Source organism: Alexandromys fortis, unplaced genomic scaffold (genome assembly GCF_014885135.2).
Source record: "Alexandromys fortis isolate MF-2015 unplaced genomic scaffold, M_Fortis_MF-2015_v1.1 scaffold_1, whole genome shotgun sequence".
NCBI classification, from domain to species: domain Eukaryota; kingdom Metazoa; phylum Chordata; class Mammalia; order Rodentia; family Cricetidae; genus Alexandromys; species Alexandromys fortis.
The window spans coordinates 9880518-9903839 of record NW_026067927.1 but is presented as its reverse complement, the minus strand read 5'-3'; the positions used below and the strand labels follow the sequence as shown (position 1 = coordinate 9903839).

The window sequence follows — 23322 nt, the reverse complement described above, 5'->3', positions numbered from 1 at the left end:
ACCAGCCAGCTCCCTGTTGCCCAGCTAAATCCTAATCCAAGCAACTAGAATAATAATGAAAAGAACAGTAACATCATTAAATTTTGAGGCCAAGACACTGATGCAGATAACTACAGAAGATGGTTATTTATTGAGCGTTTAGTATATGCAATAGTTACTATCATGTTCTAAAACTGCTTCATTTCATAATTATAATAAAATCATAATTTCAGTTTGCAAATGGGGGACTCATGATAAGAAATAACAAAGTAGGCTCCTGGTCAGACTGCAGGGAGCTGGTGGTCGGTGCACAGGATAACTGGGAGATGAGGTATCCCTCCTCAGAGCACTAGGCTCTTCTCCAGTCTTACTCAGTCTGCAATTTGTTCTTCTCTGTATTAGTATCTTGGGGTTGCCATAGTAACAAAATACCACAAAGTCATGGCTTAAATAACTGAAACTTACTGTCCCTCAGTTCAGCTGGAAGTATCAGGTCAAAGCATAGGCAGAATTTTGGGCTATGAGGAAGAATGGGTTCTTGCCTTCCCCTTCATTTCCAGAATCTTCTCACTTGTCTTTGTTTGTAACTAATTATTTCCTGGTGCCTGTTCCTTCTTTCTTTTTTCTTTTTTTCCCCATTTTTTAAAAACAAAAACTATCTTTTCTCATTTTACATGTTAAATCCATTTCCCACTCCCTCCCCTCCTTCTGTTCTTTCCACATTCCCCCCTCCCACCTGCCTTCCCCCCCATCCACTCCTCAGAGAGTATAAGATTTCCCATGGGACTCAACGAAGTATAGCACATTGCTTTAAGGCAGGACCAAAGTCCTCCTCACTATATCTAGACTGAGCAAGGAATCCCTCCAGAAAGAATGGGTTCCAAAAAGTCAGAACAAGCAGTAGGAATAAATCCTGGTCTCACTGCCAGCAGTCACACAGTCTGCCCCCGCCAAATAACTGTCAGCCACATTCAGAGGGCCTCATTTGGTCCTATGTTGGTTCCCTCGCTGTCTGGCTAGAGTTGGAAGACTTCTATTAACTCAGGCAAGCTGTTTCAGTGGGTATCCCCATCATGGCCTTGACCTCTTTGCTCATATTCTCACTGCTCCCACTCTTCAGCTGGACTTTGGGAGCTCAGCCCAATGATCTGCTGTGGTTCTCTTCCTCTGCTTCCATCAGTTTCTGCATGTAGGTTCTATGATGACGCTGAAAATAGCCATCAATCTAGGCAAATTCAGGCACCCTCTCCACAAGTGCTTAAGGTCTTAGCTGGGGTCATCCTTGTGGATTCCTGGGAATTTCTCTAGTGCTAGGTTTCTTGTTAGGTCTATAATGGCTCCCTTAATCAAGATATCCCTTTCCTTGTTCATTGTCTCTGTCCTTCCCCCACCTTGACCACCCTGTTCCCTCCAGTTCCTCTCCCCCTCCTCTTCTCCTTTTACCTTTCCTTCTCTCCCCATCCCACATTCCCGATTTTCTCAGGAGGTCTAGTCTATTTTCCCTTCCCCAGTGGATCTATGTATGTTTCTCTTAGGGTTCTCCTTGTTACTTAGCTTCTCTTGGGTTGTGGACTATAGGGTCCTTATCCTTTACAGCTAATATTCACCTATGAGTGTGTACAAACCATGCTCATCTATTTGAGTCTGGGTTACCTCACTCAGGATTGGTTTTTTCCAGTTCCATCCATTTGCATGCAAATTTCAAGAAGTCATTGTTTTTTTTACCCTGTTGTGTGAAGGTACCACATATTATTTTCATTTTTCAGTTGAGGGGGATCTAGGTTGTTTTCAGGTTCTGGCTATTATGAATAATGTTGCTATAAACACAGTTGAACACACATACTTGTAGCTCTATGCGCTAGAATCCAGTCGCAAGCTTGGGGCAAGGGGCTGGAGGGTGAGAACACAAACACACACAGAGACAGACAGGCACATGGACCGCCAATCACTGGTACAAAAGTCCTCTTTAAGAGCACCGTGGAGGCTTAAATGCACAGCCTTCAATGGTCAACAGGTGAAAATCCCATCCTCTAATCCTCTAGGTAAGGCACAGCCATTAGTAACTTCAATTAGAAGGCTCTAGACAGGGAAGAGCAGCTGAAGGCCAGGACTCAATTGGTCCCAACAGGCTAATGATAGACATTTCCTTAAGTGTCTTTCATTCATTTGAGATTCTTCTGTTGGGAAGTCTCTGTTTAGAGATGTACTCCATTTTTCATAATCTTGGATTATTTGATATTTTGATGTCTAATTTCTTGAGTTCTTTATTGGAGATCAGCCCTTTGTCTGATGTGGGGTCGATGAAGATCTTTGCTGATATGAGATTATCTGTTGCCTGTGTTGTTTTTTTTTTGGGGGGGGGGTTAGTTAGCTTCCTTGGGTTGGAGTTTTCTTTCTAGTACTTTCTGTAAGGCTGGATTTGTGAATAGGTGTTGTTTAAATTTAGTTTTGTCATGGAATATCTTTTCTCCATTGATGGTGATTGAAATCTTTGCTGGGTTTGCCTTTTCCTTCATTTCTTTAAGGGAATTTTTCATTTACTCTTTAAGGGTCTCTATCATTTTTATAAAATTATATTTAAGATCATTTTCTGTTTCTTCTTCTGGCTTAGGATGATTGGGTCTTCCTATTGTATCAACACTGGGTTCTGGTGTTACCATGTTGATTTTCAGGTTGTTGAATGAATTTCTGCATTAGCGCCTACCTATCTCTTCCTCCAGTTGGTGCCTGCAGTGTCTTTTCCTCTTGGTTCAATCCTTGTAGCTGCTGTCTGTGTCTTATGAAGCTGTTCTTAGTCTGCTCTGTGCAGATGCTGTTTGTGTCCCAGGGAGTTGCTGAGGTATCTCTTGGCTTGCTCTCTTGATTCGCTTTTTGGTCTGTTCTGTGTAGTTGCAGCCTCTTGGTCAATTGTGTGCAGTTGCAGCTTCTGCTTCATTGTTTTTCTGAGATCACAGGGATGGGTGCGTTTGAGGTGGAGTGGGCCTTGTAGCTTATAGGGTCCAATTGATGGGGGGTGCTGTTGGAGCAGGCTACTTGCAGGAAGCTTGCCTGCTGGCTTCCTAGTGAAGCTGAGGCAGGTGGAGGAGGGGCCTGGGGTTTTGCCCTGGTATGGAAGGCCTAGAGAGTGGGGTGCCCAGATGGCTGACTGATCACTCCATTTTTGGTCAAGTCTGTGAAGCTGCAGCCTGTGGTTCAGAGTTCCTCTGAGGTCTAAGAGGATCCAGTTCCTCCTTTCTATTTGCCATTAGTCATATTAGATTCTTTCACTGACAAAGTTAGTAGTTAATCTTATCTCAACCATGTGCAAAGACCCTTTGTTCAAATAAATTTATATTTATGGTATCAGGAGTTAGGACATCCAAGTGTTTTGGAATGACAAAACTGACATTGTAATATCATTTAATCTCATTTCTATATATTCCTTTCAGGCACTAATGTGTACGAATTTATATCTTTTGTTTTGCTGCACGATCATTCATCAAACCCCCACTGAAGTGTGCTTCCATGTATCCTACTATGCTCTTGGTAGACGTAAGGTGACAAACCCAGTACCTCTGACATCATCTTTATGAAGAATCTCATGTTGATCATAGTGCCAGGGCCAGACTTTTCATCACTCACGCCAAATGGCTTATCTAAGGAGAAAAGGGTGTCCACCTTAAGTTTTCTGAATAAATCTCAAGAGAACACCCCGGAGCCCAATATTAATATTTGACGGCTCTTCTTTGCATGCTCATTGTTGTGAATTCTGTGTGGCTTTGCAAAGTTCTTGTTACTCTACATGTGGCTTTGGGAGTTTCCAGGCAAGGTGTCATTCCAGGCCTCTCCGACCACGCCTCCCGAGTGGGATGGGCTTAACCAGGGCGTTATCGCTTATTAGACGGAAGAGTGATTAGCCTCTGCTCTGCTTCATTAAGCCTTACTTAATGGGCAAGCGTTTCTTTTAACAGGCTCGCTGTCACTTCAACAGTTATTTAATGCAGTTCATTTCACAGCAGGGGGAAAAGAAAGAGAGGAGGAAAAAAAAAATCCTCATTTGCTCCAACTCGATTGGTTTGAGGAAAAGCGTGGCTGTCTCGAAGGTGCCTAATTGCTGCTGTGATCATCTGCTTATTCTCTATTTAGTCCCAGCATTCTTATTGAAACGCTAATCAGGCTCAGGTCTCACCCCTTGATGAATGATTTTGGAAAAACTTGATATTCGTCATCTTAGCTGGGAACGTCGGCATGCAAGTCCAATGCCGCTGAGACTGAATGGGAGGATAACTAATGCCCTTAATTTTGCAAAGAGGCCCATGATTTGATACATACCGCACAGATCAGGGGGGATCAGAATGAAATTAGTTTCCTTCTTTGCATAGGCATCACCTCTGTTAGAACAAGAGACACTTTTCTTTGGATGTTTTTGCTAGAGATTTCGAGAATGAACGCTTGGCATAGGTGTGTGGGCTTATTTCTGTCACTGGGGTCAAATTCAGGTCAGAAGTTGGGGAACTTAAAGTTTTCTAATTCTATGTGTCAAGGAAGGAATAACAATTGCTCTCTCGCAAGACTGCTAGGATTAAATATAATTCATGCATCTGTCTCAAGGTCTAACATGGTTGATGTACAATATAATGCTCATTCTTCCAAAATGTTCTCTGTTCCTGCACTAGCTCTCAAAAGGTAAGACACAGATATTTTGCTAACTTCAAACAGTCAAAGACACATCCTTAGTTTAAGATGCGGATGCTGTCCAAACAGACATTGGATGAAATAGGGCATCAAATTAATTTGACCCAGGGACCTAAACATGATGGACATTTGCCATTTTTTCTGTATGCTTATCTGATGTACTTCATCTTTGCCAGCTCCAGAATAGTTATTTCTTCACTTATATTCAACAAACAGATAGAGTTGCTATTATTATTTCATTTATCACTCATTCTCCCTTTGTGTTTTTCACTGCCTGTCCACCTACATTGCCTTACCCCTTTCCTGTTGCTTGAATATTCAGTACTTGTAGCTTATAGATCTGAATTCTGGTGGTCACCCAGACACAGGATCTATTTTCAGTGTTTTATGTATTTGATCATGTTGTTTCCTCTGCCTGGAGAATTATTCCTTACAATATTTGGTTCCTTCACATATGTCAGAATTCAAACATCCTTGTTTGCCCACTAAGCCCTCTCTGATTAGCTGCCTGTTAGCAGCCTGGTTTGTCTGACCCTCCTCTGATCCCTGCAGCACCCTCATCAGAGCACTTTCCACATTGCATTTGCAGCTATCTAAGTTCTGGTCTGCTTCCCAGCCTACACCACCAAGTCATCTTCTACTTTTCTAGTTCCCATCATGAGAGAGACCCCTCTGCTCTTCTCTCCATCCCTCTATTCCCCCCTTCTCTCTCTCACCTTACAATACCAGGTCCACAACCCAACAGCACAAACCTTGTGGATGAATACATTTCTGCCACTTTGTAGTACCTGTGAATAGATATCTGTGAATGTTGTTTCTTGAAGGGACCTCAGAAGTTGCTCTCCAATCCAGTATGGGCAATGCTCCTAATGTGATATAAATGATCTTGACTCAGGGATTACAGCGTCAGTTGTTTTCTGAAAACTGGTGTCAACCGAAAGGATGAAAGAAAGTCCCTAATTCCTCCTCCAATTAGCATCAAAGATAATCCTTCCATCCTCTGGTCTTTTACATCGCAGGTCACCTGTCAATAGGAAGGGCTTTTCTGCTTTCTCTAGGGAAATTAGAGTCCAAAAGAAGTTCTCTGTCCTCGGATTGATGAATGCAAAAAGTTCCCAGGCTGTTAGCTTTTCTTTAAATGTGATCTCGTCTGTATTGTGTGGCAGCCTCTTTGGGGATGACACAGAGCATCTTCAGGTCACAGAAATGAGAGTTGGAAAGATACTGACTCTGAGATTTAGAATTATCATAATTTGGAGCTTGAAGGTTGGTTTACCTGGCTCCATTCATTGTTTTAATTTCCAATAGGGTTACTAGAAAAAAATATAGAATACCAGATAAGATTGAATTTCATGTTGACAGCAGTGATAATTTTTCAGTATAAATCCCAAAAACTATATGGATATCAAGGAACAAAAACATAAAGGAAACTTTTCTAGTGCAGGAATTAAATTGGACTACTTGCATTTAATTTTCTAAATCCAAATCTCTGTTTCCCGTTCATGTCGATAACTTAAGCTTTATCATCAGAGAGTCTTGAAATAGCAGATACGATATTAAAGTGTTTGAACCATTGTTTAGCTGGGATTTCTGAGTCCCCCGCCACTATTTGTTGTTAAAGTCTTGTGATCAGGGGCAGGAGTTTTTCAAACCTGTGACAAAATGCTTTCTGCAAATTGGTGATGATTATTGCTAGAATACCTAGAAGTCTTCTTTGATTATCATTTATTAAAGTTAGTCAACACTTAACACTTGACATTTTAACATGGTCCCAAACTCTAGAGAAATGAGTCATGTTCAGATAGCTGGATTGAGAATATTTGTGACAGTTTTCTCAATTAGTTGTGCTGCAAAGGTCAGGGGAATTTTCTTTGAGCATAATACATTTTTATGTGTAATACTTGAAATTTTGTTGTGTAGACACTGAACAAGATACAAAGGAGGTCTACTGTGCAGATCCAAAACCACACTGTAGAACAAGGAGGAATATTATTGGGGATGTTTGTCATTGGCCCCATATGTGGTGGACAATCTCACCATAAAATCTTTGAGTTCCTCAGGCTCACAAACTAGCTGATTTAAATTCTCTAGTAATTGGTAAAGGGAAGAATTATTATTACTCTTCTGCAGCTGCAATGTCTCCCCTTGGAGCTCTCCTTGTTGCAGCATGGCTTTAGGGGAGAAAGAAAATCACAGCCTCATAGTAAGGCATTTATTATTCTTTGTAGAACTTGATTTTCATCTTTTCTCATTTGTAGTCGCGAGCTTCAATGCCAGTGCCACTTTTTTATTTATATTTGATTGAAGAAGATTTTTCTTCTTTAAAATACGCTCAACAGCTTTTCCGCTGTGCTTTCTCTTCCTCCCAGGAACATTTATTTTCTTTGACTCTTGGTTAGATATTGCCATATTTCACTGAGAGTTTTCTCAGACTGACACCTCTGGCCCTCTATGTCAAGAAGCCTATGCTCTGCTCACTATATGGCAATTTGTGTAACACTTAAACCTTACTTATGCAGGAGAAAGGTTTTATTTAGGTATATTTTGCTTGCATAGAATTATTTTATCATGATAGAAACTCCAATAGGAGTTTACCTTATGTTTTTAAACTGTATTTGTAGGATTGCTTACTATAGATGCATGTTGTACAACAGATCTCTAGAAATTAGCTCATTTTTCTCAACTGACATTTATATCTGTTGATTAATGAACTAGTGAGTTCCTCTTTCCTCCTCCTATCTCCAAAAAACAGTTATGGTTAATATTATTAATTTCAGTCTTTTAGATTCTTCATACAAATCTGACCATATGGAATTTGTCTTCTTTTGATTGTACTATTTTATTCTATGCCATGGCTTGAAGATTTTTTTCCATGTTGTTGCATATTATACAAAAAGATCTCAAAACTTAACCAAGAACTAAGGGCTGGGCATTTGTTGCAGTGGTTATATGAACTAGAAAATACTAACAGAAGAAATACACTTATATTGAACAGCAGGGGAAACCTCAGTTCGTCCTGTACCATACAAAGTGTCATTCAATAACATCTTAAAATGATTCAGCCATAGAGCCAGCTGCAGAGTGTAGGGAATGGAAAGTCAGTGAGGCATGGGCATATGCATCTTAGAAGGGTGGTGGTGGTACTCTATGTGCTATAGTAACTATACAACTATAAACACTCTTAAGATGCTTAGAATCTTTGGTCTGGTTCATCCATAGAATGCCAAATGGGGATGGTGCACTAACACAGCAGAGATATATAGACACAAGCAGGGTACAACTTCTCTCTTCTCAATCTAGATACATGTGGGGCCCCAAGCACAGGCCGATTCTAGGTATTACTCAAGCAGACCTCAAGCTCACTCAGTATTTAAAGTGGGTTCTCAGAAGAGCAGGAGTCACTGTGATGACCAGATAATTGGTTTCCAATGAAACATGGCCTGAATTTGTGACATACAAAGAAATTGTAGAAGAGAGATGGGGTAAAGAATAGCAGTATATCATCCTTCCATTCCACCTAGAAAGCTTCTACCTGTTTCCTGTATCTAGGTCCTTTGTGATGTTTCATCCTGTTTGTTTACATCCTGTGATGTTTCATCACAGTTTATCCTGACTGTCTTCACTTGTCAGGATATGTGATACTAATTTGATCAGCTAACTTTCTCTGGACCCATTAGTCATCATTTTATTTGGATGAATGCTAATTGATACAGCTAACTTTCAGGTACTGATGTTCTCTTCTCGCTGAGAGAACAATCTAGATTAGTCTATGGTAGAGGCATTTAAACCCTAGAGACGTTTTACAGCTATCTAGGAATAGAAAAGATGAAGGATACCTTGATATTACACAAAGTCAGCACGTTTTAAATGTTTAGATTGAGAAGCAGTGGGAGCCTACAAACCACGAGACCAAGCTAGATTTTAGTGGTTTCCGTTTTAGACAGGCTTCATTTGCAAGGGCGCACGTTTCTATCATGGATACTTTGCCAGGAACGCAGCCGGTCCAGATAGGCAATTCATGATTTATTGATCTTACACAATCTGCTTCTTGCTTGATTGGGATCACTGTGACTCGGCGGAGCTTTCCCTTAGGAAGTATTGTCAAAGGGCATTTTCTAACCAGTGGTGTCATAGATTGTAAATTTATCCTTTCAGAAAGATATCTTTAGAAGATGCAATAGGTCAGTAGGCTGTAAGACCTCTAAACCAATGGCCAAATCCACATCTGGTGACATATGCTCATTCTTGGGAGACACTAGGCTGCTAACACCACTCAACTCTTTTGTGAACAACATGCCCAATCTCTAGGATAATGCCATCCCACAGAACTGTTTCCTGTTAGGTGGGCTCCATTTGCTAAAAGGCACTTACCATCTGGCTGGCTTCCTACAGTTTCTTGCACTGCTTGGAGCTGTTACTTATTAGCACATTCTTAGTAGACTTAGGCAGTGAGGGATGCACAGCAAGATTTTATTCTAATGTGAAAATGGTCCAGGAAAAGAGTTTTTTTTTTTTTTTAAAGTCATGCTTTATTCATTTGAAACTGTTGCAAGGATTGGATTAAGAGGGAAAACATATGTGGTATAATGAAGGATTCTTCTAAGCCACTATGGGCACTGCTTAGGGTGGAGAATATAAAGTTCTGTAGGAGAACATGTATTAGCTAAGAATTCCAGGAACCCATGAGCTCTTTGGACACAAAGAATATGTTTCATCACAATTTTGTACTTTACTATTTCATAAATTCCATTCTCCGCCAATATTTCTTAAAATGGTTATAATGTAGAAAAGGAGCTAGCTGAATTCTGAGTACCTACTAGAGGGAAACTTTAGGAGTATTGCAATAGAATATATCCTTGCAAAATACCAAAGGATAGATGAGCAAAGTGTTCTGAGTGGGCCATATATAGCTTCAAATCCATTTGGGGTACTAGGTAACCAACTGAAAACAAATTAAAGTGTGCTATGCCCTTGTTTCTTTCTCAGGACAGTAGAAACAATGACACTATCATGATAGAGATGCTGTAGAGAAACTGATGATTCAAAATGGAAGCAAAGCACATGTCACATTCCCTGTTTCATAGAAGAAATGCAGCAAAAAGAAACTGATTGGGAGATAATGCTCTAGCAGGCTCTTCTATGAGGTCAAGAAAATGATCCGCAATGGCCATAGCTTGGGTTTTGAATAAGTAGGTGTACTGAGTGTATAGAAATCAAAAGTAACAGAACAGATAGCAGGTAGATAGACAGAGTAGATTGCTAGGAAAACATTAACAGATCTGATAGAGAATCCGACAGAGACTAGGCTATTTTGATTGAAAGAACAAGTAATTAACACTATCAAATTGTGGACTTACACATGTGGAAAATGTGGAAAAACACATTAATATAAAAAAAACTACACAAGATACATCATAGCTGAATTACTGAAAATCAGAATGAAATGTCATATCCAGAGAAAAAGAGGTTAAATGATGTCCAGTGTCTCATGAGGAAAAAATTGAGGCCAGAGACAGCAGAATAATATCCTTAGAGACCTCAAAGAGTAAAAGAGCTGCCAATTCTGAATTTTTTATTCAGGGAAAATATCCTTCTTAAATAAAGATGTTTTTGGTTAATGGAAATTAAGAAAAGTACATCGCCAGCCAACTTTGTAATATGAGGCGTGTGAAGAGAATTCAGGCCGAAGGACATAAAGCCAGCTAGAAATCTGGAAGCTTCAGAAGAAAGGGCGGCGTGAGCAGGGGGCTGGGTGGACAAATGACAAGACCATATTGGTGCCTTAATTTCTTTAAGATATAAAGACTATTTATCACAAAAGTCGTAACCGTAGCTAAATGGTTATATAAAGACAGCACCAGTGATAGTTGTAAAAAAAAAAAAAGCTATCAAACATTTCAACAAATTAATGCTCTTATAAGGCTTCTAAACTTTTCATGTAAAGTTGGGGAAGATGATGTATTTTCTAATAAACTTCTGGGTGTAGGTCAAAGAAAAAGAAAACAGATTCACAGTATTGTTATACAATGGTCCTTTCTTAAAAAATAGTTGAGTTTGGCCAGTGAATATTCTGTGGGGATTTGCATGAAAAAGACCTGGAGTGGGGGAAAAAGACAGGTAGAAGGTAAATGTTGCATAATGTTTATATTATATTCATTAAAATGTTTTGTGTTAGATAAAAAATAAAACAACAATTAAAACAGAAGTATTATAAAGAAGGAACACACATGTGCACCTGCGCGTGCACACGCGCGCGCACACACACACACACACAGCACTCTTGACAAGATACCTTATGTCAACTTCCCATCAGCTTTGCTTCTTCCCATGATAGCTTCATTCTTATCTCATATCACGGAAATCTTGAATGGTCCAGATTTTCTGCAGAGGGCCTTGTGATTTTGGTCTCCTTAGAGCCTGTGACTCATATGTGACAGTTTTCCTATTGGAATCATACCTCCACTCTGTGGCCACCACACAACATCTCACCAGGAGGAACTGAGGTCAGCGTCCTAGTCCTCTGATGGGAGCCCGATAGTATCCACGTATTCTAGGACAAAGAGAAAGGAAGTGTGTAGCTGTAATAGGGACCTCTATGCAGTCTCTCGATTTTATATTTTTATCGGAGAAAAATGAAAAACACACATCTGTCCTGGAATAATAACAGATAATTTACATTTATCCACAATCCAAATTGCTGAAGATTAGAAGTCAAGGCCTTTAAAATTAGCTGAAGATGTCCAAGGTGTCACAGCTGTCAGCTTTTTTTACCCTCGATCACACCTACATAACCCACATTATGCTTTTATAAAAGCTTCTTCACCCATTACCTTACTCGAATGTAAAATTAACCAGAGAGCGAGGGAGGTCAGACAACTTTCATCTTGCTCTTCATCCGAGAAAACCGGCTGGCTGGAGGCAAGTGAGTTGTCAGTTGTCAGTGCTGCTACCCTCTCCGGAGTGGAGGCCTCCTGCTTATGCCAGGAGATTATGGGCACTGAAGCAGAAAGTTCTTAACCTGCTGAGACACGGGAACCCACTAGGTATCAAGATATCACAAATGCTTTCGCTTTCCTTTATTTTTCTTTATAATAAAGCAGAGATGGTTTTCAATAAGAAATTTTGTTGAATCTAGCCTTCCACACTCTGAGGAATGTGCAGAGAGGCAGCTTAGGCATCCCCACATATTGGAGCCTTTCCTACCTAGGTTTTTTCTGATGATTCGCTTTGGTGAGTCCCCCAAGCAACAAAGCCCTTTATTTCACATACCTAAAGACTGGTGTTTGGGGACATGACAGTGAGTTAGTGGCATATCTTAGTGGCCTAATAAAGCTTTGTTTGTGTACCTTCATCCACCAAACAAACATTACCTGTTTCAGAGGGTAGTTTTCACGTCGAAGACAAAGATCGACTAATAAGACAGTTTGCAGGGACTTAGTACCTATATAAAATGACTGAACACTGATTTAAATGGGACTAGTATATTAAGACATAAGACTAAGGCCTAGATTAAAATTCAAGATCTATAGACAATGAAATCCCCTTGCCTTGTATCTTCAAAAATACTGTATTCTGGATTTAATTCACTTTTTGTTTGACTTAGACTATGGTAAGGAATTTCATTGATTACTCAGGCAATTCTAGTGTTCAGTCAGGGTTGAGAGTAAAATGCCTAGATATTCAGTTCCATGAAAGCAAAACTGGTCAAAATTGGTTTGTTCTATTGTCCTTTGTATAAGTATGAAGGAATACAATGAGGAGCTGGTCATCACCTAACTTTATGAAAAATGTAATGTACCCTACATGTTTTTGTGGGGCCAGAAATCTGTTGAAATATCCAATTTGAATATATTAATGGAAAGTGTGATCCAAAGGAAAGAAAATTGTCACTTCTACCCAGGGGAAAAGTCAGGAAGAATGTTCCTTTGCAATAGTTATTTAAGCAATACATTAAAAATAAGGCATGCATTTTTTGCCATAAATGTGTTTAGAACAATAGATTATTCTTCTAGGGAAGTCAAAATTCTTGTCAGTAATTTTCAGTGGTATTAACCTGGGAATATAGAAAATGTAATTAAATGACCATACCTTTTGAAGACGCACTAAAAACTCTTGACATTGCTCTGAAAGTCCTGTCTGTCCTGTGCTAGGCTCACATTTCAGCAAATACTCTATAAACATAGGAGGCACTGGTGAGTTTTGCTGCATCCCATTGCTTTTTTTCTGTCATGACTTAAAAAAATTATCCCATATTTTTTCCTGATAAACAGCCTTAATTTACTGGAAAAAATGGGTTTTAAAGGTTGGATTTGTTGAAAGAACAATGAGATATTTATGAAACTTTCTTATAACAAATGGGTGAGACCTCCTTTGTGATATATGTGGGCATATAAAAGAGCCATTTAAGTATGTCTCAGGGTTTATTTAGACTGCTCGGAGCACTATGGGGTGGTCCAGACCGGAACATTGAGAAAGAGACCTCTGAAACAGCCCACCCACACTCTGGTGGAAATCAGGCCTTTGGTAATTGGAAGCAGCTTGACTTCATTCCTCACTCTTTAAGGCCATCCACACACTGGTTCAGCTGGAACTATGCCTGTGATCTCAGTGGGTAGGGTCACAGAATATACTTCCCTGACAGAAGTTCTGGTTCTGGACACTGGTGACTTCAGGAACTCCCTTCTGTGGTTGTAGTGGTCAGTTTGCAAGACTTCACCAAGTCCTCTTAAGCGACGAAGCCCAGCTTCACACAGTCATTCCTCTCACGGTTTCTCTATCAGAAAACCGACTGCTGGACTGGTGCAGGACCGCTAGTGTCAAGGAGAATATGTAGATTACTATCTCTTGTTTCTTTTATCCCTGAAAGGAGTGAGAGGAGCATTCTTAGGTTACTTAGGGGTACATTTCTCTTTATGAATCCAAGTTTCTTGTTTCCATAGAAATGACATAAACAAACAGAAAACTACATTTAAGGCAGGAGACATCTATGCTATGAAAACTGTGTTTCATCTCCTGATATTTTCTTTTTCTTTCCTCAGGAAGCGGGGAGTCCAGGTTTTGTTCACTTAATCTAGTATTAAATGTTACCTATCACCTCTATAGTTCAGTATCTTCTCTTGTCTAACGAAATGGGGAAAAAAAGTTAATAGTTGAAAGTCTCTCGCTGCTTATCATCTGATTCTTAAGTTCCAGAAGTTAACAATGTAACAAAATCTCCCAACCAGAGACTCAGAAGTTTACATTTGTGATACTTACTCCCTGAAGAACTTGGGGAAGTGTAGTGGTTTTACAAGATCAAAGAGTTTAAAATCCTGTGTTCTTGCTCCCAGTCCATTCCTTCTACCGAGGCTTCCACATCCTCCCCCGTCTACTTCCTTAGTGCCTTTTCTTGGATATGTGAGCTCCAAAGGCCATCTGAATGTTTTCTAGAAAACTTCTCCACCTATTAGCACAGCCTTATGTTTCTGGTTCTTTCTTGCCCTATTCTCAGCACCAGGAAGTCTTTCATTTACATACCTTATTCTAGCAAGTGTTTTCTTGTACTTGTGGCTACTCAGGTCTTAAAATGTAACTCCTCTCACCTGTGGCTTAAATACGAAATATGAAATACACACCAACCGAAAAACGAAACAGCAAAACTAAGCAGAAACCAAAATAAAATAGTTTATTGTTTATATTTTGAATACATACTGCAATTATCTCGTGGATAATTAAAATAAGTATCCGTACATACTACAATCATACATGCTACAGTTATCTGATGGATAATTAAAAATGTGTTTTTTTTTTTTCCTGAAAATTCAAATCTACCTATGTGACTTCGGTTACAGTTTCTGTAGCTATTGCTGGTCTGCCTTATCTTAATCATCTCCCACATGTTAGTCATTATACTCAACTATGCCTGTGCTGGCTCCTTGTTTCTGTTCACACACAGAGATGAGGTCTTGGAATCTTTTGGCGCAGGTACTCTACTGCATCGGGGCTTCTATATTATATTCTGTTGTTAATTTTCTTTGTTATTTCTTTGGTACGAGATCATGGTCTGCATATGAGCAATGGGGAGCAAAGGTCCCCCTTGTCTTCACAGACTGTATTTTGTGTTTTCCAGATGGTGAGTGACAAGCACAGCACTCTTGTCAAATCATTTCTTTCTTTCTTTGTTTTGAAACCTTGCTTTCCCCTGTTGTATAACTGGTCTGCCAATGTTTACCGTTTTTAATATGCTGGCCTGAAGATCCGCTGGCACTGATTCACACGGCCCAGGAGTCGTAACTCAGCTGTGTTGTCTCGCTCCTTCTGACACCTGACGTTATGCTCAGGTTTGCCACACCTGAGGAATCTTAGTTCCACTTCTCCAACATTCCTCTGAGAGGTTGGCAAGCTGATAGCAGTTGCTGATTCGTCTGTGCTTTGTGTATAGCGTTGTCTGTGCTGATCTTTCATTTACTACTTAGACCATAGACTACACTATTTGAGGAAATCTAAGGGTCAGAAATATATTGACTGTGTACTTCCAAGGCCCTATCCTGAATGAACGAAGGGATAAACAAAGATCCCATTCTACAAATTTGCTATTGGGGATAAAGAGGGAAGTTTGCACCTATGCCTTTCTTGTCACAGATGGCAAGGCATTAAGCTAAGTATCTGCTTATCACTGTCACTTTGCGCCATAGAAAAGTTGAACGTGAAATCCACTTCTTTCCACACATTAGTAGGTTGCCCTTATTCACAGTCGGAGCAGGCACTGCTCACAGTGTTGCTTCCTGTATGCGTTGGTGTCATTTATTTATATTAATGACTAACATTTAGAAAATACTACCCCGAGAACGACGGTCTTAAGAGTCAGATGGAGCATGAGTAATCCATGTTCTTTGTAGACATTGAACTCAATCATCTTACTGCCGAAGTGTGATTGGATTATTGTGAGACATGAGGTCTTAGCTTAACTTCCCAAGAAACCTCATGACCATGAGACCCCCCAACATAAGATATATCAAGTTATGCTGAAAATGCAGTGGAATGCTGCATAGCAAGGCTTCCCCCACTGTCCAGTATTACTAAAATTAGATGGTTTAGAAGGATGAAGCTGCTACCACTACTTCTACTTAATTTCATGGAATCTGTAAGGAATTTAACCAGATTTCAGGCCACGATTTGAGTAACTTACAGATTATTAAATGCCATTCCAGCTTCCAAATCTGTGCTTTCGTAGTTCGTTATGTATCTGGAAGGAAAGAGTGAGACTTACCTTTGAGCCTTGATAGAAATTTCATTCAAGTTAAGAAAACGTCTTCATTGTTGTTGATTTGATATTTGATTTTGGCATTGGACAATGAGTCCTGTATATCATGTATATCATGATTTTTTTTATAGTGTCCACTGTATGCTTTGCACCTGAAAGAAGTGGTTATTCCAAACTTAGACCTTACTGCACATGTGGAAATCTGAGATAGAGAATTATGTTTCAACAATTCTTGTAATACTTCTCTCTCCCTTCCCTATGATTTTCACAGACAAGGCATAATTCCTGTGATTTGATTTGAAAGGAGAGACCAGCTCTGCACTGAGTGATGAGATCTGAGCGGGGAATAAAATATTCTTGAATTAATTTGCATAATAGAATTCGATTGGTTACAAAGCTGTGTTTGTTGAAGGAGAGACCAGAGTCCCTGCGCTCACCCACAAGGGAACATTGCAGATACAAAAATAGGATTTCGAGCTCTAGTGGGAACCTTGATAATATTCTTAGTGTAATGATAACCTGTCTTTATCTGTAAATTAGCTAGCTAGAAATAAAAAGAATGGGTCACTGTGTCTGATCCCTCCAGCTCTGTGGGGGAGGAGAAGGCTGAAAACCAAATTTGCTTGCTTTTTGCTAAGCGTTTTTGTCTTTCATTCTCTACCCGATAACAATTTCCAGCAGGAGTCCAAATATACTTAAACACCCATATATGTCATTTTCTTTTATGGAGACAAAAGCAGGCACAGCGGGAGTGTTTTATGCTCAAGGCGCAGTCACTTATGACGGACTATCTGCTCTCCAGATAGAGGGGTGAGCCTTCCACTTAGAACTGGCGATTTTGCAAATCCATTTTCCTGTCATGTTATTACTCCTGAGACTTTCAACAACATTTATTTTTCCCTCTAAGCAACATGCTCCCATCATAAAATAAAGTCTTCTTATGTGTGTTAGTTGAACCCCAAAGCTTATACATCCTGGCCAGCTGCTGGAAAGTACTTTAGTGGAAAGATTGCTCCTGAACTGCCTTTGGGGGTCATTATTAATACTAATTAGAGCATTGATATATTTCCCCAATTATTACCCATGTCAAGGTTTCACGAGGAATGCAGCCGCCCATTAATTTTTGTGTGCGTTTCACGCTGTGTTTCTACTGTATTCACCAACCCGTTCCTGAGATGCTCCAGGTCATTCGTAGAAAAATCCCAGAATTAGATAAACCAAACTCCCTAAATACAAAATTTAAGGTCTGTCTTTATAATTGTTGAGATAGAAATTTAAGGAAAAAGAAAGAAAGATTAGCCACACTGCATTGTAAGACTTGGTGGGGATAATTTATCACCTCGTGTCCATTTTTACTACGGCGACTTTTATGAAGTGCTTTCTCTTTTACTTTCCAGTTCGACTAATTCTTTATTATTATTATTATTATTATTATTATTATTATTATTATTATCATAGTCTATGTACTTACCTAATGATCCCTAATCCTAAATTATTCTCATGATAGGGTAATTTTGAAGATATGGAAGGATCTTTCTGGGTTTGGTTTTAGATATTCTCTTAAGAGATGCTGAATCAGGTAAGGGGAGGAATCCACATCTGACTCTTCTGAGAATCATCATCCTTCAGGGTCCAATCCCTTCTTTCCCTTTGACAGTCTCTGAAACCTTAGAAAAGTGACTTCATCTTTGTGTATTCTAGTTCACATGCATATGTAATGGAGATTACAGTACTATTGTCATTTGTAAGGTTCTTGTGCTTAGTTAACTCATGAAAAGTCCTTCTAGGTTCAGGCAGACAACATTAACAAGTACTAGGTAATTTGTTTATCATAGTCTTGTTATTACCATCCAGTCGATTCCAGTCCATGTGAACTTACATCTTGCATTCCGATTAGTCCAAGATTATTCTTTTCATTTTTAAAATCACTTTAAAAACAGAGAAAAGGAAGAGAGGGTTCACTTGTTCAATATAGAAATTGAAGGGCTGTTTTCAAGTTTCAGTCTAGCTATCACCAGAACCCTACAGGAGTACAATGTGTGCTTAATTTTCCTCAATTAATGGGCCTCAATGTTCATATCCTTTCAAACAGATTATTCATAGTCCCATTAATAGGATTAACATGTTAATCAATAGGTGACTTAATAATTGTGATTTTTTTAGAAAGATGGCTAATGAAAAAAGAATTTGTTCAATAGATTTTTATTCTAAAGTGAGTAAATGACTTAAAATCCACCTTATATAATTTAAGGATAATTATCAAGATAACTAATACATTGTATTTGTTCATATAAATGATTAAAATTCATTAGGCCAATTAGTTACTTTTAAAAGATTAGTTTTGCAATTGTTTCCAACCGAGAATTTATAATACTATCTTTTTATAAAAAGAATAAGGCCAATTGTTTATTGGTCACATCGAACCTCTTACTCATTAACATGAAACTAGACTTTTTATAAAGTGGAAAAGTTGTCATGTAGTTTCAGCACTTTGGTGTCAGAAATAATTGTGCTTTACAGCAAAATGGCAGCCAAAAAAAAAGGAGGTGCAGAAATATCAACTTTAATTAAACCCTTTCTTTCAAATACACTTCACAGTTTATATGCCGGAATAATTTATCGCTTCGTGAATGAACACTTAATACTTGGCATGGTACAAAACGGGCAGGGACCTTGCACCATGTGTTCTCTCCTTTCTCTTTCTAGAATCTCCACATGGGCGGCAGTAAGTCTGAAGTTCAAGTGTCTGCTTGAACTCACTCATTGAGCTGTTAGGGATGCCCTCTTTGAGCTTAGTTCTGAGACATGTGTAGTAAATATGACCTCAATTATTAAGAGGCTATGAGCCTGTTAAGGATGCAGAATTTGAATCAGAAGAAAACCTTCCATAATCTTTCATTAACACCCTAACCATTTACAAGAAGAGGGAAGCCACTGATAGACAATTTCATTCAAGACTTTCATTTTACCAATTGGAAGGCAAAGCCTTACGGAAGGGAACTGAAGTGGTTCAAGGACAAATTAATATTGGAACCTCGTTTCTGCAGTTGTTCCCCGGTGTTCTCACTGCTGCTTCTTATTGCCTCACTTTAAGATCTCCTTCCTGCTGATAGAATTTTCTGTGCTTTCCCATGTAGTGCCCTGGGCTTGCTCTAAGCAGCATTCGGTGGATTATTAAAATGATGAGTGTTGGGGCTGGGGAGATGGTTCCGTGGTTAGGAGCACTTGCCATTCTTGCAGAGGACCTTAGTTGGGTTGCCAGTATTCATTTCCAGCAGCTCACAGCCAGCCAGAGCTCTAGCTTCAGGGGAACTGAAGGCTTCTGACCTTTGTGAGCATCAGAACTCATGTGCACCATTGCAAAACACACACACAAACACACACAGAAAAAAGGATGAGTTCAAAAACAATAGATTTACCTGAAGAATTTTATGCATTCTGATGCATACAATGCAAAACAACAAATGCTAAAGGCTTCAACTCCTATTCTTTGAGAAGAAACTAGAGCAATACTATTGTACAGTTTTATGTGGCTCATAGCAGAAACCTTTAACTTTGTGTCTTCAGCCTTTTTAGTTATTGTCTTGGCATATGACAAAGAAACCACAAGCTTGGATAGGCCAAGTCAAAGGCTACCAAGGGAAACAGGATTTACTCTGTGAAAAGGTGTTCTACCAGCCCACTTATATCCTAGATGACTAAGACAAATGGCTACATTGTCCCCTGAAACACTTATTTTTTTTTCTTTCCTTTTGGAGTACCTTACTAGTCTCCTTTTGTCTTCTCCATGAGCAATAAACAGTAACAGGCTTGCATCTTGTTACTATGGGAAAAGAGGAAGAATCTCAGTTCCTACTCAGCGTTTGTCCCTGGGCAGTGGAGTAATAGAGAATGTATGTGTTTATGAGAGCTATCTTAAACCTATGCTCTGGATGCCATCAAGAAAGAGCAGATAATTTTATATAAGGAAGCATGAGTTTTAAGAAAGGGGATTAAGCATGAATGTTACATAAATAGGAAGTTATTTCTCATACCATAGTACTACAACTCAAATAAAAGAAGTCTAGAAACGAGAGATTGTAGGTCAGATATATACAAGGAATTGGAAGGAAAACTTTGCCAATGGCTTCTTCTTACTGCTGATGAATAGTAGCATGATGGTTGTGTTTTGGTTTGACGATAGGTCCTGTTACAGGTTTCTTGTTTAATATTGTGTCTTGTGATTGGAGTGAAGTTGGAAAGCATCTTATATAAAACTGTCCAGCAAGAGAGGATGCTGAGCTGATGAGGGAGATTTCAGACCATAAAAAAAGCAAATTGATGCTGTAGCCTTAATTGACTTCTATAGCTTTTATAGATTTCCCCTGTGAGTGAATGAGAATTGACCTATTATTTGACATTGTAGTGTTAATTGATCGCTATAACTTTAATTAATTGATCCACAATGCTCAATAAAGGCTTGACCTTTTAAATACTTTTTAATTTTAATTATAGCATCTTGCTAGGTAGGGCTGGCCTGGAATTTACTATGAAGCTCAGATTAGATCAAGCTAGCCTCAAACTTTTTTTTTAATTTATTCTTCTCTTATATATTACATCCTAAATGCAGTTTCCCCTCCCTATCCTCCTCCCAGTCCCCACCTCCCCTTCTATTTCCCCAGATCCATTCCTCCTCTGCTTCCCCCAAGTAAAGGGTAGGACTCCCCTCCCTGGGATATCAACCAAACATGGCATATCAAGTTACACTAAGACTAGGTACATCACCTCATACTAAGTTACTCCAAGGCAACCCAGTATGAAGAGAAGGGTCACAAAAGCATATAAAAGCGTCAGAGACAGCCCCTTCTCTCACAGCTAGTTAGGAATCCCATAAGAACACCAAGTTCTATAACCATATCATATATGCAGAGAACCAGTCTCAGAACCATGCAGGCTCCCAGATAGTCAGTCCAGTCTGTGAGATACTATGAGCTGTGTTTAGTTGATTCTGTTGTCTTGTCCTTAATCCCTCTGGCTTCTACAGTCCTTCATCCCACTCTACTGCAGGATTCCCTGAGCTCTGCCTAAGTGGGTTTCAGCAGCTGCTCCCATCAGGGGATGAATGAAGCCTCTCTCATGGCTGTCAGGCTAGGTTCTGGTCTACTAGTATAGCAGAGTATTAGGAACCATTTCATTGNACCGTCTCCCATCTGCTGAAGGATGAAGATTCTCTGATGATGACTGGACATGGCACAGTATAGCAGAATATAATTAGAAATCATTTTATTGATTTTTTTTTTTTTGCCAGTCCTGTTTGGTTCTATCTTAGGTTTTGGGTTATCCGAAACCTGGTCCCTGGCTCTCCAGGCAGTGTCAGGCATGGACTCCCTCTGGTGGCATGAGTCTCAAGCTGGACCAGTCATTGGTTGATCATTTCCACAAGTTCTGCGCCACCCTTACCTCAACATGCCTTGCAAGCAGGACAGATTTTAGGTTGAAGGTTTTGTGGCTAGGTTGGTGTCCCGATCCCTTCAGTGGAAGCCTTATCTGGTTACAGAAGATTGCCAGTTGGGTGTCTTTATCTCCATAACTAAGGGTTTTACTAGGGTCACCCTCATAGAATCCAGGGAGTTTCTACTGCACTGGGTTTCTACCTTACCCCTGAAATACCCACCCCAATTCCAGTTGTCTCTCCCAGTATTATCTTCCCCTAACCCTACTCCATCCCTCCTGTTCTGTCTCTACTCGACCCTAGTTCACCAGAGATCTCTATTCCGTTTTCCCTACCTTGGGAGATAAATATGTCCCCACTGGAGACCTACTTGTTATGTAGCTTCTTTGAGTCTGTGAATTGTAGCATGATCTTCATTTACCTTACTACAAATATCCACTTATAAGTGAGTACATACTGTGTTTGTCTTTCTTTAACTTCACTCAGGATGATCTTTTTCCTAGTTCTATCCACTTGCTTGCAAATTTCTTGATGTTATTTTTTTCAACACCTGAGTATTACTCCACTGTACAAATGTACATTTTCTTCATCTATTCTTCGGTTGAGGGACCTACAGGTTATTTTTAGTTTCTGGCTGTTATTAATAAAGCTGCTATGAACATAGTTGCACATGTGTCTTCGTGATAGGATGGAGCATACTTTGGGTATATACCCAGAAGTGACATTGTTGGGTCTTGAGGTAGGATTGAGTCCCAATAATCTGAGAAACCACATGCTGATTTCCAAAATTTGCAGTCCCAGCAGCAATGGAGGAGTGTTCATCTTGCTCCACATGCATGCCAGTATGAACTTTTACTTGTGTTTTTGATCTTAGCCATTCTGACAGGTTAAAGATGGAATCTCAAATTAATTTTGGTTTGCATTTCTCCAAAGGCTAGGATCTTAAACATTTCTTTAAATGTTTCTTATCCATTTGAGATTCCTCTATTGAGAGTTCTCTTTAGATCTGTACACCACTTTTAAATTTAATTAGTTGTGTTTTGACAACCAACTTCTTGAGTTCTTTATATAGTTTGGATATTAGTCCTCTGTCAGATGTAAATTGGTGAAAATCTTTTCCTATTCTGTAGGCTGCTGTTTTAGCCTGTTGACAGTGTCCTTTACTTTACAGAAGCTTTTCAGTTTCATGCGGTTACATTTATCGGTTGTGGTTCGTAGGGTCTTTGTTATTGGTGTTCTATTCATGAAGTAGTCTCCTGTGCCAATGTATCCAAGGCTACTTCCCACTTCCTGTTCTATCAGGTTCAGTGTATCTTTTTTTTTTTTTTTAGGTCTTTGATTCATTTGGAATTGAGTTTTATAGAAGACAATAGATATTGATCTATTTGCATTCTTCTGCATGCTGACATCCAATTAGACTAGCACCTTTGGTTGATGATGCTTTTCTTTTTCCTTGTGTATTTCAGTCTTTTTTTTTTTTTTAATCAAGAAACTGGTGTCCATAGGTGTGTAGATTTGTCTGGGTCTTTGATTCAGTTTCATCTCTCAACTTTTCTGTTTTTGTGCTAATGCCATGAGGGTTTTTTTAGTTTTATAATATCTCTGTAGTACAGTTTGAAAACAGGGATGGTGATACCTCCAGAAGTTCTTTTATTGTACAGGCTGCTTTGACTATCCTGACTTTTTGGTGTTTCTACATGAAGTCGGGGGCAGGATATGGTGATGAAGGGAGGTGGTCTGTTGGGGAAAGCTGGGCAGCCACTGAGGAGTGATGGAGGTCTGTCGGTGGGGTCTTACCTAGGGTTCTGGGTATCAACATGGCCCATGGTAGAGACTCAAACTTTTTTTTTATTTAAAAATGTATTGCTGGGCGTGGGTGGTGCACACATTTAATCCCAGCACTCAGGAGGCAGAGGCAGGCAGATCTCTGTGAGTTCAAGGCCAACCTGGTCTAGAGAGTTAGTTCCAAGACAGACTCCAAAGCTACAGAGAAACC

The 23322-nt window shown here is 39.5% G+C and overlaps 1 protein-coding gene across 2 annotated transcripts in view; it reads left to right on the top strand.

Annotated features, from left to right (window-relative positions):
* Cdh11 (cadherin 11) overlaps positions 1 to 23322 on the top strand; it is a 152750-nt gene that overhangs the window by 83194 nt on the left and 46234 nt on the right. The window lies entirely within an intron of this gene.